Source organism: Alexandromys fortis, unplaced genomic scaffold (genome assembly GCF_014885135.2).
Source record: "Alexandromys fortis isolate MF-2015 unplaced genomic scaffold, M_Fortis_MF-2015_v1.1 scaffold_87, whole genome shotgun sequence".
Taxonomy (NCBI): Eukaryota; Metazoa; Chordata; class Mammalia; order Rodentia; family Cricetidae; genus Alexandromys; species Alexandromys fortis.
The window spans coordinates 2,655,234-2,671,703 of NW_026067971.1; the positions used below are offsets into that span (position 1 = coordinate 2,655,234).

The 16,470-nt window shown below is 44.8% G+C and overlaps 1 protein-coding gene across 8 annotated transcripts in view; it reads right to left on the reverse strand.

The window, feature by feature from the left end:
- Wdfy3 (WD repeat and FYVE domain containing 3) overlaps positions 1–16,470 on the reverse strand; it is a 225,497-nt gene that overhangs the window by 182,800 nt on the left and 26,227 nt on the right. For 6 of the 8 annotated variants that reach the window (XM_050155577.1, XM_050155582.1, XM_050155580.1 and 3 more), the window contains exon 2: positions 16,027–16,113. The gene's annotated coding sequence lies outside the window, so the exon portion shown is untranslated. Of the gene's footprint in view, positions 1–14,228; positions 14,363–16,026; positions 16,114–16,470 lie in introns of all 8 variants that reach the window. The other 2 variants (XM_050155579.1, XM_050155578.1) reach the window with 1 other exon arrangement.

Sequence of the window (16,470 nt, forward strand, 5' to 3'; positions counted from 1 at the left end):
GATTCTTGACAAGCTAAAACTAATATTCAGAGTTAAAATAACTCCGATGAAAGCTAGCCAGCTACGTGACTACAGTCTAAAAATGACAGACTACAGAAACTCCTTTGAGCAAACTGCAAGTTTTGAGAATTCTATCGTGCTGCATTTGGATTCTGGCTGCCAAGCGTGTTCTTATGACTCACTTGATAAACAATACTGGCAGTTCTACTTTAACAATATTGATCCAGTTATTGACCAAAACCAAAAAACAAAACACAGTGCCACGTCTTTGCAGGGCTCTAGGGACTGGCCTAACTGCAATGGTGCGGGAATAAAGAAGAACAGAAAACAGAGGGGCACACGTACAGAGAAGCTGGGACCCACCTCGGCACCCTGGAAGCAGCATTTATTATAAACAGAGGGGCACACGTACAGAGAGGCTGGGATCCACCTCGGCACCCTGGAAGCAGCATTTATTATAAACAGAGGGGCACACGTACAGAGAAGCTGGGATCCACCTCGGCACCCTGGAAGCAGCATTTATTATAGACAACTGAACAAGAAGGCTGGGCTATTCTATCCAGATTAATAAGGAGGCGGGTTAGCTAGTCTAGGTAGGTACAGTCTCTTTTCTGACCATGAACATCTGCAGAGAGAAAGCCTTGGACGACATTTTCTACAGACCTTGTCAACATCCACAATGGACCCAAGGAAGGCTCTGCCGGCCTTGAGCTTCCCCAGGGGAAGGCTTTGCCACTGCCACAGGGCTGAGTCACTGGAGTCCTTGGCTTGGCTGTGCCCATATCAACAGCACACATTCACTCAGAACCTCATTCCCCTCCTACATGCCAATAAATTCCACTTTCCTTGACTGAAATTAGACATACAATCTTCTTTATTTGGAGCTTTTATTGACACAAGCTCTCTCTGTATATCTGGCTGTCATGGAACTCACTATGAAGACCAGGCTGGCCTCAAACTCACAAAGATGATCTGGTCCCTACCTCCCAACTGCGTGTAGCACCATGCCCAGTCAAAGTCATGTGGTTTTAATGCACTAAGCAAACAAGTCATCTGAGTTACTACGCTGATACCTGTCATCTCTGTTCTAAAAACTGTAGACTTGTTCTGATGACAGAGTTATGGACACCGAGAAAGGAGGTGAGGGAAGAAGGTGAGGGCTGTACTAAGAACACTGAGAAAGGTCGAGACCCAGGGGACCAGCCAACCAAGACTATCGGAAGCAAAGAAAGGATGGTATCTGAAGCTACAGAACGCTAAAGTCTGTTTGAAAATGACTGGGGAGAAGTTTAAAGTTAGTTTATTCTGTTCGTGAAATAACATTTGTTTAGGGTCCAGCATTAACATGTGTTAATAGCATACCGACAACACTGAGAATTATTCCCATTTCTCCAAAAAATAACCACTTCATTTCTTCCTTGTTTTACGTATCAATTACATTTAAATTTATCATGTTTTCTACTATCTAAAAAGTTAGAGCAATAACAGAGTCACTAACAGATAGGATTACACAGAAATTTTAAATCTGAGTGGCAAAATCTACTATAAGCAATGTCAAAAACCAAATAAGAAAACACTGACAATGTATATTACAGCTTGGCTCTACTGAAATATAATAGGTTGAACAGCTGAAACATGGAAAACTTGAGAAAATGGAGTAATATTAAGTAAAAATGTTGATACTAGTGGGGATCATGTTCTCTCTATGGGAAGGGTCAAGTGAAGGTATCAGTGTGAATCTGTATTCCAAAATATGGCTGGCCCGACCCACCTGCAGTCATAAGCAGGAGTTCCAGGTCATCCTTGGCCACATGGTGAGTGAGGCTACAGAAGACACTATTTCAAATGAACAAACAACCACCAAACATAACTGTTCATACACTTACCTATGTAAAAGGAGCATACAGATACACAGATGATACATACATATGCATGTGTGTTTTATGTATAAAGATAGACATATTTACTGGCTCTGTTCCCTGGTGGAGCCTAGAAACAAAGCACCCACCACTGGCATACATGCCAAGTGTCTGCATCTTGGTTTCTTCTTGTGAAGAGGAACCACAGCCACTCAGAGCGAGGACCAACCCCAAGCAGTGATCACTACAAGCACACAGTGAGCCTTCCTATAAAGGGTGAAAATAATGACGCGTTCATTTAAAAAAACTGTTGGGAAATAAAAGGACATAAGAATACAGTGAGACATGAGGCGGTCTGAGAACCAAAATGCTGATAAAATCATGACTCATTAATCGTGGAGAAGGGGGAGGAAACTGGGATTTCAAACCAATTATGAATAGAATAATTCCAACAAGCATCACCAACACATGCTACACAAAGGAGATGAAATGTTATGAGGAACTAACTGCCGGGCAGAGGTGGCGCACGCCTTTAACCGCAGCACTAGGGAGGCAGAGGCAGGTAGATCTCTGAGTTCTAGGCCAGCCTGGTCTACAAAGCGAGTTCTAGGACAGCTAGGGCCATTACACAGAGAAACCCTGTTTCAAAAAAAGAAAAAAAAAAAAAAGGCATGTTCCTTATGTAATATTTTACCAAGGACACTTACTCGAAATCACAGCAGGCAGAAGGCACAGCCACAGTAAAACAAAGGGAAAGGCAGGATACGTGCACACCCTGAAGATGTTCATGTAAAGGCAAAGAAATTGTGCACAACTATTCTAGAGCAAGGGATGCTAAGGACTTGATCCTCCACGATGTTCTGCCCAAGCAATGGAACCAACCAAGCATGGGATGAACCCTCTGAAACCATGAGCCAACATACCCTTCCTCCTTAAGTTCTTTCTCAGAGTGTTCATCATAGCTACACAAAGGCAACTTCATACAACATCTAGACCAACACAGACCACAGAAGAGCTCATACTGGGGGCCAGCCAAGTGCTGCACCGAGCATCTGCACTGCTGCAGAGCGGAAGGAGGATGGCAGACTGAAGGAATGTAACTGAGCTCAGTGCACAGAGGTGCAGTTGCTAGCATATGAGATCTACATGGAGGGATTCATGGCAGAAGGGCTATCATAAAGAGATGGAAACTTAAATGTTGTGTGTGCTTACATGTACAGAGAAGCAATCATATGTGTAAATAAGTAATAAATCCCACACCAGAGAAGGGCAATGACAGGCAAATCGAGATACAAGATTCATGGTGTTCGCTATAGAATATTTTGCAACTTTTCTATAAGAAGTTTGAAATTATTTCTGACAGCCTCAGAAACTGAGATCTGCTCATCTCTAATTCCCACAGTTTCAGGGCAGCAGCAACCAATCAAGCTAGAAAGTTGACAGTTGGCCTGGATGACACAATGTTCTCACTTTCCCTCCCTCCCTTCAAGTCCCACATGCAAAACAGCACCCTCGGGGAATGCTGCCCACTGTCCCTACTCTTTTCTCTGTGACCAGGTGGTCCAGGATCTGAGCACTGGGCATCTCGTCTGAAGGACTTTTGTTCTCTACTCGCTGTAGCCTTGAGTTACCTGCATGCTGCTATGGAGAACCTGTCCCATTTCATCCCATGGTCACATCTGACCACGATCCTCTCTAGATTGCTTAACAGGTCGTGACCTAGGCAGGAAAGAACTTACTTCATGAATTTAAAAGTCACAACACTGACAAAAAACATTACAGATATATTTTTAGGTCTTTCTTCCTCCTTTTGGATCTTGAGAAATATGCAAAAATTATTACCCAGGGACTTTTGTAATTCCCCAAAAGTATTGTCCAATGAGTACTGCAAACTCAGTTAGGAGACAACTGAAGAAGCCATCTTTTTGGTTTTATTTTACAGTTATAATTGTGTGCGTGTGTGTGTGTGTGTGTGTGTGAGAGAGAGAGAGAGAGAGAGAGAGAGAGACACAGAGACAGAGACAGAGACAGAGACAGAGACAGAGACAGAGATGTATATATGCGGGCCAAGGACAACTTGCAGGAGTTGGTCCCTTCCCCTTCCTTCTACCATGTGGGTTTTGGGGATTGAACTCAGTTTGTCATGCTTGGTGGCAATGGCCTTTACCTGCTGAGCCATCTTGCTGGCCCTCTGGGAACCACTCTCAAGGCAACTATTGTGAATCAAGCCAATCAGTGCTTCCTTCACACATGGCATGGGCTAGAACTCTGGGAAAAGATAGGAAGAGAACAGAAAGGAAGGAGAATGGAGAGGGAAGGAAAAGGAAACAATGGAGATGAACAAGAGGGAAGTAAGTTCTGTCGGAGTCCACTTACAGCAGATCCTAGTCTACTTAAGAATTAACTAGTCTTTCAGCTATTCCTAACAAGAGCCAACTGGACACAATCAGGGAAAGCTAATATTTACATGAAACTGAATATCACCACTGGCTTGGAATCCACCATGCAGTACAGGCTAGCCTAGGCTCACACATGTAGTACAGGCTAGCCTAGACTCACAGGCCCCCTTGTGTCAGCCTCACAGGAATGCTGGGATTAGAGACATGCTCCATCATGGCTGACTTGGGAAAGCCACTTCCACCTGAGAAGTAACACGGGACAGTCCTATCAACATGTTCTGCAAGAACTGAAATTGCTGGGGCACAAGCACAGAGCTGTTCCTACCGGTTTCATCTTATGGTTTTGTAGTTTCCCAGTTCACGGAACCAACTACAACCACATATAAACAAAGCTACATCCACACAAACGTACACCTGTTATGAGCCGAAAGGAACCAACCACAACTACATACGAATAAAGCTACATACACATAAACCTATGCCTATGGTATCCTGGAGTTGACACACACAATGGGATGGGTGATCTTCTCCAGTTCATACAGCAGAACAGGGGTGGATCTTTTCCAGTTCACACAACAGGACCAGGTGGATTCTCTCCAGTTCACACAACAGGACCAGGTAGATTCTCTCCAGTTCACACAGCAGGACCAGGTGGGTGAGTGTACCTGCCTCTTTGATCTTCTGGGGTGAGGAAGTACACCACTGTGGCCTGGTGACCAAGTCTAGAAGGACTTGAAGCACAGTCAGTACACTACTTCTGGTGTGGGAGGTCCTTCTGTTTGTGTGTTGCTTTCATTGGTTAATGAATAAAGAAACTGCTTTGAGCCTGATAGGGCAGAACTCAGGTAGGCGGAGAAGTCAGAACTGAATTCTGGGAGGAAGAAAGCAGAGTCAGGAGAAAGACATCATGGAGCCTCCAGGTCAGACATGCCGAATCTTTTCTGGTAGGCCACGAACTCGTGGTGATATCCAGATGAGTAGAAATGAGTTAAATCAAGATGTGAGAGTTAGCCAATAAGAGGCTAGAACTAATGGGCCAAGCAGTGATTTAATTAATACAATTTCTGTGTGGTTATTTCAGGGCTAAGCTAGCCGGGCAGCCGGGACAAGGGCCCTCTCACTCCCTTGCAACATACTTCTCCATGCTGTTTTTCTTTCTACTGACTCCTGATTGATGGATTGAGACAGGCTCCCCTCTGTAGCCCAGGCTGGACTGGAACTCATTATGTAGTTGTCTCAGTCACTGTTCTGTTGCTATGAGGAGACATTATGACCAAGGCAACTCTTAGAAAAGAAAGCATTTAACTGGGAGCATGCTTACAACTTTAAAGGTTTAGTCCATCATCATCATGGAGAGGATGGGGCAGCATGGCGGCACAGACGGCACTGGAGCCGTAGCTGGTCCACATCCTGATCCATGGGCCTCCCCTACAGACACACTTCCTCCAGCATGGCCACTCCAACTGCAGTAATGCCACATCTCCTAATCCTTCTCATGTAATGCCACTCCCTGATGACTAAGTATTCAAAAATATATGAGCCTAGGGGAGCCATTCTTATTCAAACTACCGTAGTAGACCAGGCTGGGCTTGAACTTATAGCAATCCTCCTGCCTCAACTTCTTGAATCCTATGAGTACAGGTGTGATCCACCATGTCTGATTAAACAGAGGAAAAATAAAATTCATGTGTAGACAGTGTTCCCTCTGTACTAGAAGGAACCAGGCGTCATCACAAAGAATGGAAACCACCTGCCTAGGCAAGTGCTGCTACCCTGCCCGTGTCTTAGCCACACCACTCCCCAGTTACCTACCCAAGAAGCAAGCTGTCCTGCCTCATCGAATTCTCCCAACTTAACACTCTGCTCAGTTCACTGTGTAGATGCTCTGCTCCCACTATTTTTTTTGACCCTTTATTTCCTTCCGAAATATCCCCTTATTTCCTGTACCATGTAACATGCCATGACTTCAATATCAAATGCCCCCGCAGGCACATGTGTGACAGGCCAAGTCTCCAGCTAGTGCCACTACTGAAAGGGGGATGAAGTATTAGAGGAGGGGAGGCCTGGCTGGGGGAAGGTCACCATGGGCATGCCTTAGGGGGACACCTGCTTTCCCACTGCTCTCTGCTTGCTGGCAAAACCTACTCCACTATGCCTTCTGCCATGATGTCCCCTCAGCAGAGCCCAGGACAGCAGAACAGCTGCTCCTGGATGAAAACCTTAGTGGCAAAGTCAGCCGGTCCTTAAAGTTGCTCTCCTTGCCTGTGTCACAGCAATGGAAACCAACTGGGTTGACATGTCTGTATTCTCACCTGGCTCAGCCACTACCGGAGGAAGACAGAGCTGGAATTCTGTCTCCTTACAAGGAAAAGACAGTTAAATATATAGTAAAGTTCTTCCTGCGTCGTGAACTAAGGCAGAGTCTTCACAGCTGGGTCTAAGCATCAAAAATTAAAATTCCACTTCGGTAAGACAATGGCCCTTAACCCTATGAGCCAGGCATTATAACCCTACTATCAAACTGCAAGCACTGTGACAAACTTATTTTGTTTTTACAAAAATGTTTAAAAATAAAACAAATTTCCTCTAAGCAACATCAAAAGGAATGCATTGAGACTATAAATAAGTCAAACAAGCACTCCAACGTTAACATTCCACCCCGAGAGATCAAAGGAATTATTGCTCGCGCTCTCTCGCTCTCTCTCTCTCTCTCTCTCTCTCTCTCTCTCTCTCTCTCTCTCTCCATGTTGTGTATTTAACTATCCGCTCTGCTTTCTTCAGTGGATTTCTGAAAGAAGATGTTACTTTCTAGCATGTGCCGTTTGTTTCTCTCAGGCCATCATCACTCAGAGATATGAGTCCACGGTTCATACCCACATTTTGTTTCCTAGGCACCCACAAGTGTTCAGTATAGGACTGTATTCTCAGGAAAGGAATTTCATACTTATTTGACCATTTAGCTTGACCCAAGTAGCTGCTATATTTCAGGTCCACATTTACCCACCGTCTTTCACAAGAGACCTCTTTAATCCTAACTATAATCAGGTGATGTAGAGGTCATCTATCCTGTTTCTACTAATTTTCATGTGTAGCCCCGGCTACGAGTCTCCTTTAGTTTACAAACCGGAAGCACTTTACTCATTTACTAAGTTGAGAATGAAGATGAAGAGCTGCACCAGCGGCCAGAGGAACAGAGCTAGGATAGTCGGCTGGCTGCAGTCTCTGCTCCTTCCCCCACACTAGCTACAAAGGATGGCAAGAGGCCCAAGTCCCGAGCAGAGCTGTTTACCTAGGACCCACAGAAAACAGACTACAGCCAGGATCTGGTTCTGAACTGCATCCCGCTGAAGAGTCATATCTCAGTATACAGATGCAGCCTCGTGTGAGAGCGCGTCAAAGCTGTCAGAGCGTGGTAGTGAATATGTCTTTGAAAATTCGCAAGAAAAAGTGCAAAAATCTCAATTTTACCTGTACACATGCATAGAAAACCTTTGGCAAACTGACAAAATGTCTAACGCATACAACCTCTTCGGCCTTCCCAACGAAAATCATGCAGATCTGGTTCACTCAGCGCTGTTCTGGAAGACACCTTGTAAACCCTGTTCTCATCCGTCAGCCCCAGCCAAGCACAGCTATCTTTGCTGCTATCCGATTTTCGGAGATTTTTTTTTTTTTTTTTTTTTTGTACATCTCATGTGGCTTCCTGCTCCTATGGCAGGATTATTTTCCCATGTCACTAGGCAGACTCCAGAAAGAAAAAGATAAAGAATGTGGATTTCTTTAAGAATACTAGCCGAAGTATTTGAGTCTAAATGGACAAAAGCAAGCTGGTCATGGTTGGGTGGCGTGCCTACAATCCTGGGACTGGGAGTGGGGAAGGAAACTGAGTCTACACAGACTCAGGCTACACAGTGAGATTGTCTAAGAAGTAAAAGAAGTGAGAGGTGAGTTACACAATGAGACGTTCTCCCTTTGCCTTTACATTTCTAGGACTTGGCTTCGTTTTGGCTTTTTTTTGGGGGGGGGCAGGGGTAGGAGTTCTGCAGCCCTGAAAACAAAACTCACATGTGCTAAGCAAAAGCTGTCCTTCAGTTAAATTTCTAGTACTCAGGGCAGAGTAGAGATAAATTTCCAGCAGTGTTCACCGCTTCCCCTGAGAACGGATTCCCATTCTCATTAGAAGTGAGAAGAACACAGAAGACCATGACTGCTCTTTCTTTTCCTTGAATAAACAAATGCACAAGACTCTGCCCACAACAGTACAGGACCCCAGAGTTGCAGAACTAGCTGCTGCAGCGGTGAAGAACTATGGCTGAACCACACACATCTCTCCAACAGCAATGTTCACTGGAGCGTATCATCAAGGAAAACCAAAACTAGAGGACTAAACTTGTGGGGGCCCAAAAATGTGAGCCTATTTCCACCTTGTCTGAAGCTCAGAGAGTTTTAGCTTGTTCAAAGTTGTTGACGAGTGTGGCTACACACCCTGACCTACTGTGTGGTTACTTGGTCCTTTTGACATTAAGGTGGCGGCCACACAGGTGGATCCACTCCACCCTGGCCAGTGGTCAGGCTATTCAAGCAAACTCAGCTCCTTCTATTGAAATAGGAGATTTGACCTTGGGTGTGGCTGCCTTCAGGATACTTGGTCTGGGGTGGGTTCACTGACTAAACAACAGAATGCTTTTCTCCTGGATTAATGGCTTGAAGGCTCAAATTGCTCTTTGTACCACCATAAAGCAGTCTTTTGTCTTCTTCCCTGTTGTGTTGGGGTACAAAAGTGTATGGACATTTAACACAGGCGAATTTCAGGATTCACTGAACTCCCTCCTGGTGCTATCCTATGTTTCTGTTTTATTATTTTCACTTACATCTTCATTCTCTTTACTGTTTTCCTAATTCCCATGACCCTACCTGGTAAGTGGTATTTTTGTCAAAGCTGGTCTCCAACATAAAGTGTCTTTATAAAACTTGTGAATTACTTAAAACGCCTTACACATTGTCTATTGATTTTGTTGAGTAGTTTTCTAACTTTTAAAAAATCCAACCATGCTGAGATCCAGGGCTCAGGTAAAGCATGCAGAAAGGAGCACAGGGCTCGCAGAGTGGCTAAGCATGTAAATGCACTTGCTACAAACTTGATCATTTGAGTTCGAGCTTCAGGCTCCACACAGGGGTAGGAAAAACACCAACACCTGAAAGTCATCCTCTGACTTCCACACTTACAGTGTTGTATAAGTGCACGGACAGACATCTGCACACCAAATGAGCAAACGTTTTTTAAAAAACAAACTTTAATTCTACCACTCCTGAGGCAGGGACAGGGGTATCCCTGTGAGTTCAAGACTAGCTTGGTCTACATAGTGAGTTCCAGGATAGCCAAGGCTACAAAGTAAGACGTCTGAGAAAATAAAATAAAATAAAACCCTGTGAGTTCAAGACTAGCTTGGTCTACATAGTGAGTTCCAGGATAGCCAAGGCTACAAAGTAAGACGTCTGAGAAAATAAAATAAAATAAAGCTTTTTTTCTTAAAAAAAAAAAGGGGGGGGGGAGCCAGGCGGTGGTGGCGCACGCCTTTAATCCCAGCACTCGGGAGGCAGAGGCAGGTGGATCTCTGGGAGTTTGAGGCCAGCCTGGTCTAAAAGAGCTAGTTCCGGGACAGGCACCAAAGCTACAGAGAAACCCTGTCTCGAAAAACCAAAATAAAAGGGGGGGGGGTATATCCAATTTGGAAACAAAGCAGAAAAGATGCCAAAGGTTTCCACACAGTTTTTGCTGTCTGCTCAGACAAAGCAGGACTGATTGTTTGAGGCCCACCTGCTTCTTGAACAGAGTGAAGTTCTCACTCAGATACCTGTTCCACTAGAGCTAGAATGCACTCTTGTTCAGACTCGGAAAGAGCTACAGAAATAAAGTCTAGCACAAAACCCAGTACCCATAAATGCAAGAAACCATAAAGAGACACCCCAAATTAGTAACCTTGAAACAGACTCCAACTTGCACCTCCTGCTTTTTTCCAGGACAATCTCTGACTTTCCCTTCCAGTTACTACAGTAAGCGTACTCCCTTTCTTCCTGCCACAAGGTCCTAGAGAAACCGCCCTTTCCCTGGATCTGGGCAGGAAACTCTCCATGAACATTAAGCTGCACTCTTCCAAGAATGCCTGCTGGACATCCTTCAGAATGGGACATGGCTCCTCTCTCCTACCAGGTACACTCCTCTGAGAATGGCTACTAGACACCCCTCAGAAAGGGCGCATGGCCCCGCTCTCCTACTGAGGAGACACACAACAAGGTACTTACGTAGTTAGCCTTCGGACTTGGATGGACCACTGAACATGCTAAGAAAGCTGAGCAACCAGCAACAAAAACAAGATACAGGCAACTCTAGGAGAGAAACAAAGGCACAGGCACCTAGAAAGGTTCTTGTCTGTGGCAGCCTGGCTGCACTCCCTGCCCTGGAGATCTAAAGGATATGGCAGTAGGATAGCTGTTTTCAAAATGACTCCAGAGCCAGGGGTGCAGGCTCATGCCTGTAATCCCAGCACTCAGGTCACAAGTCTGAAATCGGCAAGGACAACACAGTGAGATTCTGTCTCATACACACGCTGTCTACAGCAAAAGGTAACTACGGGCAACTACCTAAACAGATAGAGTTCCAGAGTAAAGTACTAAACACATTAAATACCAAAAATACAATTAGATTTAGCAGTGCTTGAGATTCAGTTTCAGGTCAGTAGGCTTTTCCCCAAATAAAATTTTACCTCCACCCATGGTTAGAGCATGAAGGAACACTCTTCCTGAAACACCTTCCTACCAGGGAGTTTTATATTTTTCTCACCAATAGAATAAGATGGCTGAAACATCTGCTTAATACAATAACTGTTGTAAAATATTATTTTAACTAGGCAAAGATGTATTACTTTTATTTATGCTGTATTTGTTTAACAATATAAGGATGTGTTTAATTGTGTAAAGATAAGTTGCATTTGCTTCACCTTGCCTGCCTAAGGCACCTGATTGGTCTAATAAAAAGCTGAACAGTCAATAGCTAGGCAGGAGAAAGGATAGGTGGGGCTGGTGGGCAGACAAAATAAATAGGAGGAGAAATCTAGGTTTGAGAGAAGGAAGATGAGAGAATGAGGAAGAGAGAAAGAGAGACATGCTGCGGGCAAGAAGTCAGGCAGCTGCTGTCTGCCATCCATGTATGAGAAAGAGTGAAAGTAAGATATACAGAAGTAAAAAAGGTAATAAGCCCCAAGACAAAAGGTAAAGAGAAACAGGTTAATTTAAGTTAAAAGAGCTAGCCAGAAACATGCCCAAGGTAGTCAGGGCATTCAAAACTAACAAGTCTGTGTCATGATTTGGGAGATGGCTGGTAGCCTAAAAGAAAAGAGCCTGATACAAATGTCTATCATCTTTAATACTTTGTTCAAACACAAACAGTCAAAATGTTTCATGCCCATTTAGGGTCAAAAGGAAGAAGTGAGATGTTTTTCCTATAAGACCCATGCAGCTGCAGAGTGTTGGAACCAGCCAGTGACTCTGGCCCTATCACCACCCAAGCAGAAAATTAGACTAACAATAATGGAATCTATTTATTAGGAAGAATAAATGAAGGAATATATGATAAAGAAACCCAAGGAAACAGTAAATGCTACCTACTAATAATACTGTTTTTATTACCATTAGTTATTATTCAGATGATGTAGGTGGATTTCAAATATAAATGTGACATTATCAAACTTAATTCTTTGAACAGGCTATTCTTCAGCAGGTGCAAGAAATGAAAAACACCGAAAAGCATAATCTAAGAAGCACAGGAGAGAAAGATAAGCCCACATAAAAACACAATCACTGATTTCTAGACAACCTAAGTGTGTGGGAAGACCTTCACAGTCAGGCTTAATGCGCTCTATTTTTTAATCCTCCCCCTCCGTGTGTGTGTGTGTGTGTGTGTGTGTGTGTGTGTGTGTGTGCACGCTCACGCGCGCATGTGTGTGTTACAGCATGCAAGTGGAGGTCAGAGGGCAGCTCTGGGCATAGCACTGTGCCTTCCATCTTGCTGAGACAGTCTCCTTGTTATTTGCTACTGTGTACCCCAGGCGCAGCTGCCGTATCTGCTCTCTCCACCTCCTAGCCTGCTGGGGCAACACTGCGATCACCTACACCGTTGTGTCTGGATGAGACACGGGTCATCAGGTTTGTGCCACAGCACTTCACCCCTGAGCCCTCCCCCAGCCCAGCAAGAGGCATCCTTTCAAGTGGGATGGTTTGCTTTCTAAGAAACTTTGAGCAGTTTTCCTTCAAAGATATGTAAACATACATATGTGCACACACGTGCATACACACACACCCCACAGCCCTCGTTCCTGAATATTCTATCCTCAAATATGGCAAAGCACAAGGCTTGTCTACTAATGCTTTTGAACTAAGCCAAATCTTGACTCTAATCTTTAAAGTTTAACTTATATCAAAACTGGGGCAGAGAGGTATATTCATACCTGTGAGGCTCTTAGAGGCAACTCTTGAACAAGTAATTGGATATCCTAATTTTTTATATAAAAAACTAAAAATATTAGGTAAGAAAAAAAAATTTTTAAGGATTCTGTTCCTTTCTCTGTATGATTTGAAATCTGATTGTTCACATGGCCATCCATACAGTCACAGGGTCCTGAACCTGGGCTTCTGAAGTGGAGTCTAGGCCAGTTTCTTTGAGTTTCCTGCCTCAGTGCACGAAGAACTAACAAAACAGCCTGAGAGTCTGTGTACCAGAGATCACCTGCTTCCTGTCTTTCATCGAGATCAGTTATACGGCCAAGCACTTTCGTTACACTCATTTGTGTTTGTTCCGTCTCTCCTTTCTGACAGGTCCCCATGTAGCCCAGGCTGGCCCACACTGTCCCTTCACTGTGGCCTCCAGGTGCTGAGATTACAAGTCTGTCAGTCACTCCTGAAGGAAAAAACACAGCAACACAATGTGCCCGGACACACGTCTGACGCCTGATCCAATCAGGTCATGGTGCCTGGGTGTGGGAGACTTCCTCCTGAGCTCCTCCCTTCTCCTTACTTACACAGATCCACTTCCTCAAGGATCTGCTCCTCAGGAGGCCCTGGAAGCAGCCAGACATCTCACGGCCACAGTAATCCATGCAGGCGTTTTTAGCAGAGATCTTGGTAGGACAGGTCACAGAGGAAATGACCAGCACACTCCCTGACAAGGCCATGGGGACCTGGACCTTCTGCTCCTTTCCCTAGTCAGGCAGAGCCACGCCTCTTACTGCACCAGGCCGCCTCTGTGAGCGGTCGTCACCTCTGACGCTTCTATTAAGAACCAGTAGCAGAGCCATTTTACTGATGAGAAAACGAGAGGCGCTCAGGAAATCTGCAGACAGTTGACTGGAGCAGCGTGTCTGGAGCCTGGCGATTTTCACACTTAGACCACTTGGGTTTCTCTACAGGTGTTGTTGTTAATTAATTGCCCCTTTAGATGAAGATCAATGTATACTCTGTTCTCCAAATAAGCCCCCACTAAGGACACTAAGGATTTAAAAATAGATCTGTGAGGTGCAAATCTCAGGTATCGGTCAATAAGCCAAAAGTCTACAGAAAAGGGGAAAATTATACAAAGTTTCACAGCACAAGATAAAGTGATGATGAAACATTTCAACATTCTGAGACCTAAATTCTGTGCCTCCTCAGTGACTTATCCTTCGTCCATGGTGACGAACACCGGACTCTGCGTCTTCGGCCTGCCAGGTCAGTGCTCTGCCCCGTGAAGACACAGCTCGTCCTCCTGGGTACTAACTTTTAACCAGCATTTCTTAAAATTAAGGAAAAATAAATTATAATCTAAAATCCTAAAATTATTAGCAATATGCTACTTTATTTTACAATTTTATCCAGATTATAAGAACTTTTTCCACTGGACATTTTCAGCTTCAATCGGTGTCTGTATTCACAAATTCACCTGTCATTTCTTGAGTTCCTTCCCTGAAACGCTTCAGTTCCTCATTGGGTACAGGGGCTGGGATCTAAGCGTGCTGTACCACTGACTTTCTGCGCACGCTGTCTGCTGGAAGGGGCGCTGGCAGGTGACCACCCCTGCATTTCAGAGAAAAGAAGTTGGGCTTTTTAGAGAACAGGCTTTGAAGGGAAGGCCGATGTGAGGTTTTAAATGCCCCTCTCCTGAGCCTGTCTGGAGCCGGGCGAGGAATGGAGGCCTGCCAGGGGTCTCCACTGAGACACAGCTTGGGAGGAGCAATGAAGCATGCTGCCAGCAGGAAGGGTGATGGCTGAAGGCAGGAGTTACCAGGGTCAGGAGCAGGGGACAGAGAAACCTGAGTGTGTACAGAAGAGAGTGAAACACACCGTGTGTAAAGAGTATATGGGGAAAGGTGAGTGTGTGCAGAGGACAGGGAAACACGTATATGTCCAGAGAACAGACACTTTGCTGAGAGCTGGCAAGGAATTTCTGTGCTTAGGCCCCTGGGTCGCCATTGTGCAACCTGGCTGTGTTTCTGCCCTTGGATCTGTGTCTCCTGGAAAACTCCGAAAAGCCTGATACCTTTCCCTTTTTAGTTAAGCTGGGGGATTTTCAAATAGCAGAGAAGATGGCCCAAGAGGCACCATCTCCACAGTGAAGAACATTCCTGAAGAACTGATAGCCTGTGAAAAAATAAGCAATTCAAAGTCCCTCAGTTAAAATGAAATGCTACAATTAAGGCAGTTGCAGAGTCCTAGGACTCACAAACACCTACAATGCCACTTTCCACTCCAGCTGGTCACTCACAGTGGGGACAACAGAACTAATTAAAGAACCCTGCACTCTGAAGTTACTACAGACGTCCCAGCTCACTGCTGCCGACTCCAGTGTCAAAACAGTATACACCTCCTAAAAACCTTGCTTTCAGTACTGAATTTTGCTCTTTTCTGGGTCCAGTGATGGTGCAATAGTCTCAGATGCTGGACGGAGCAGAGAGGGGCAGCTTCCAATCAGCAGGGGTGGGGTGGGGGATGTTGCTAGGCCATGACGCTCCACGTATATGGTAAGTGCACTAACAATCTAATATAATTTCACTTTATGATGTGTTAGTTCATCAAAACTCAGTATTTTCCAGGAAAGAGACAAAGAAAATGTTTCTAATACATGATTTTGTCATTTACTGACGTGGGATTCCCCTCTGTATGCTGTGAATATGTTTTATTACCATTGGTTAATAAAGAAGCTTCTTTGGCATATGGTAGGGCAGAATATAGCTACGCAGGAAAACTAACCTGAATGCAGAGAGAAAGAAGACAGAAACAGGTAGGTACCACGTAGCTGCAGAAGGACACCAGAACCTTACCAGTAAGCCACAGCCTCATGGCGATATACAGATTAATAGAAATGGGTTAGTTTAAGATGTAAGAGCTAAGTAGGAACACGTGTAAGCCCTTGGCCAAGCAGTGTTGTAATTAATATAGTTTCTGTGTGATTATTCCCATATGGACGGCCGGAAGATGAACGACCAGTCTCCATTTACAATTTACAGGTACCAATACTAAAAATATTGATGATTAAAGACAGAATTGCCGCTGAAGATAGTGAATTCCAACAGACCCGGTTTGGTGCGAATGAAGAGAAAATGGCATTCCCAAGCTTACCCAGCTATCAGGGATGAAGCAGAATGAAAACCTCGGCGGGCGTTCGGAACCCCAGCTCAGGAGACTCAAGGATTCTGTCCTTGGCTCCTTTACCAACAGCCTAATGAAGTCCCCAAACTGACCTGATTCTGTGAGCTGGGCTGGCATGAACCTGTAGAGGCAGGAATACAGGCACTTTCTTCCTGAAGAAGATGTCGAGGGTATCACACCTGTGAGAAAGAAAGAGACTCAGCTCATGTCCTGAAGACGAGTTGACCCGGGATCTTCTGCCACCTCTACCTGCCGCCTCCCTTCAACACCGAAGAGCCCATCACTCAAGGCAGATAAACCCTGCTTTAAAACAACCCAGGAGAGGGGCCAGCAAGATGGCTCAGTGAGGGGAGGTGCTTGCTGGCAAGCCTGACAACCACACCTGAGTTTGATCCCTGGAACCCACACGTTGGATGGAGAAGCAGGATTCCTACAAGCTGCTCTCTGGACTCCAGAAGGTCAGCAGGCACAGACGAGCACACAAAAAGAGTAAACAAAATGTAAGAAGAAGCTTTTAAAAAAGAAATAGGGCTGGT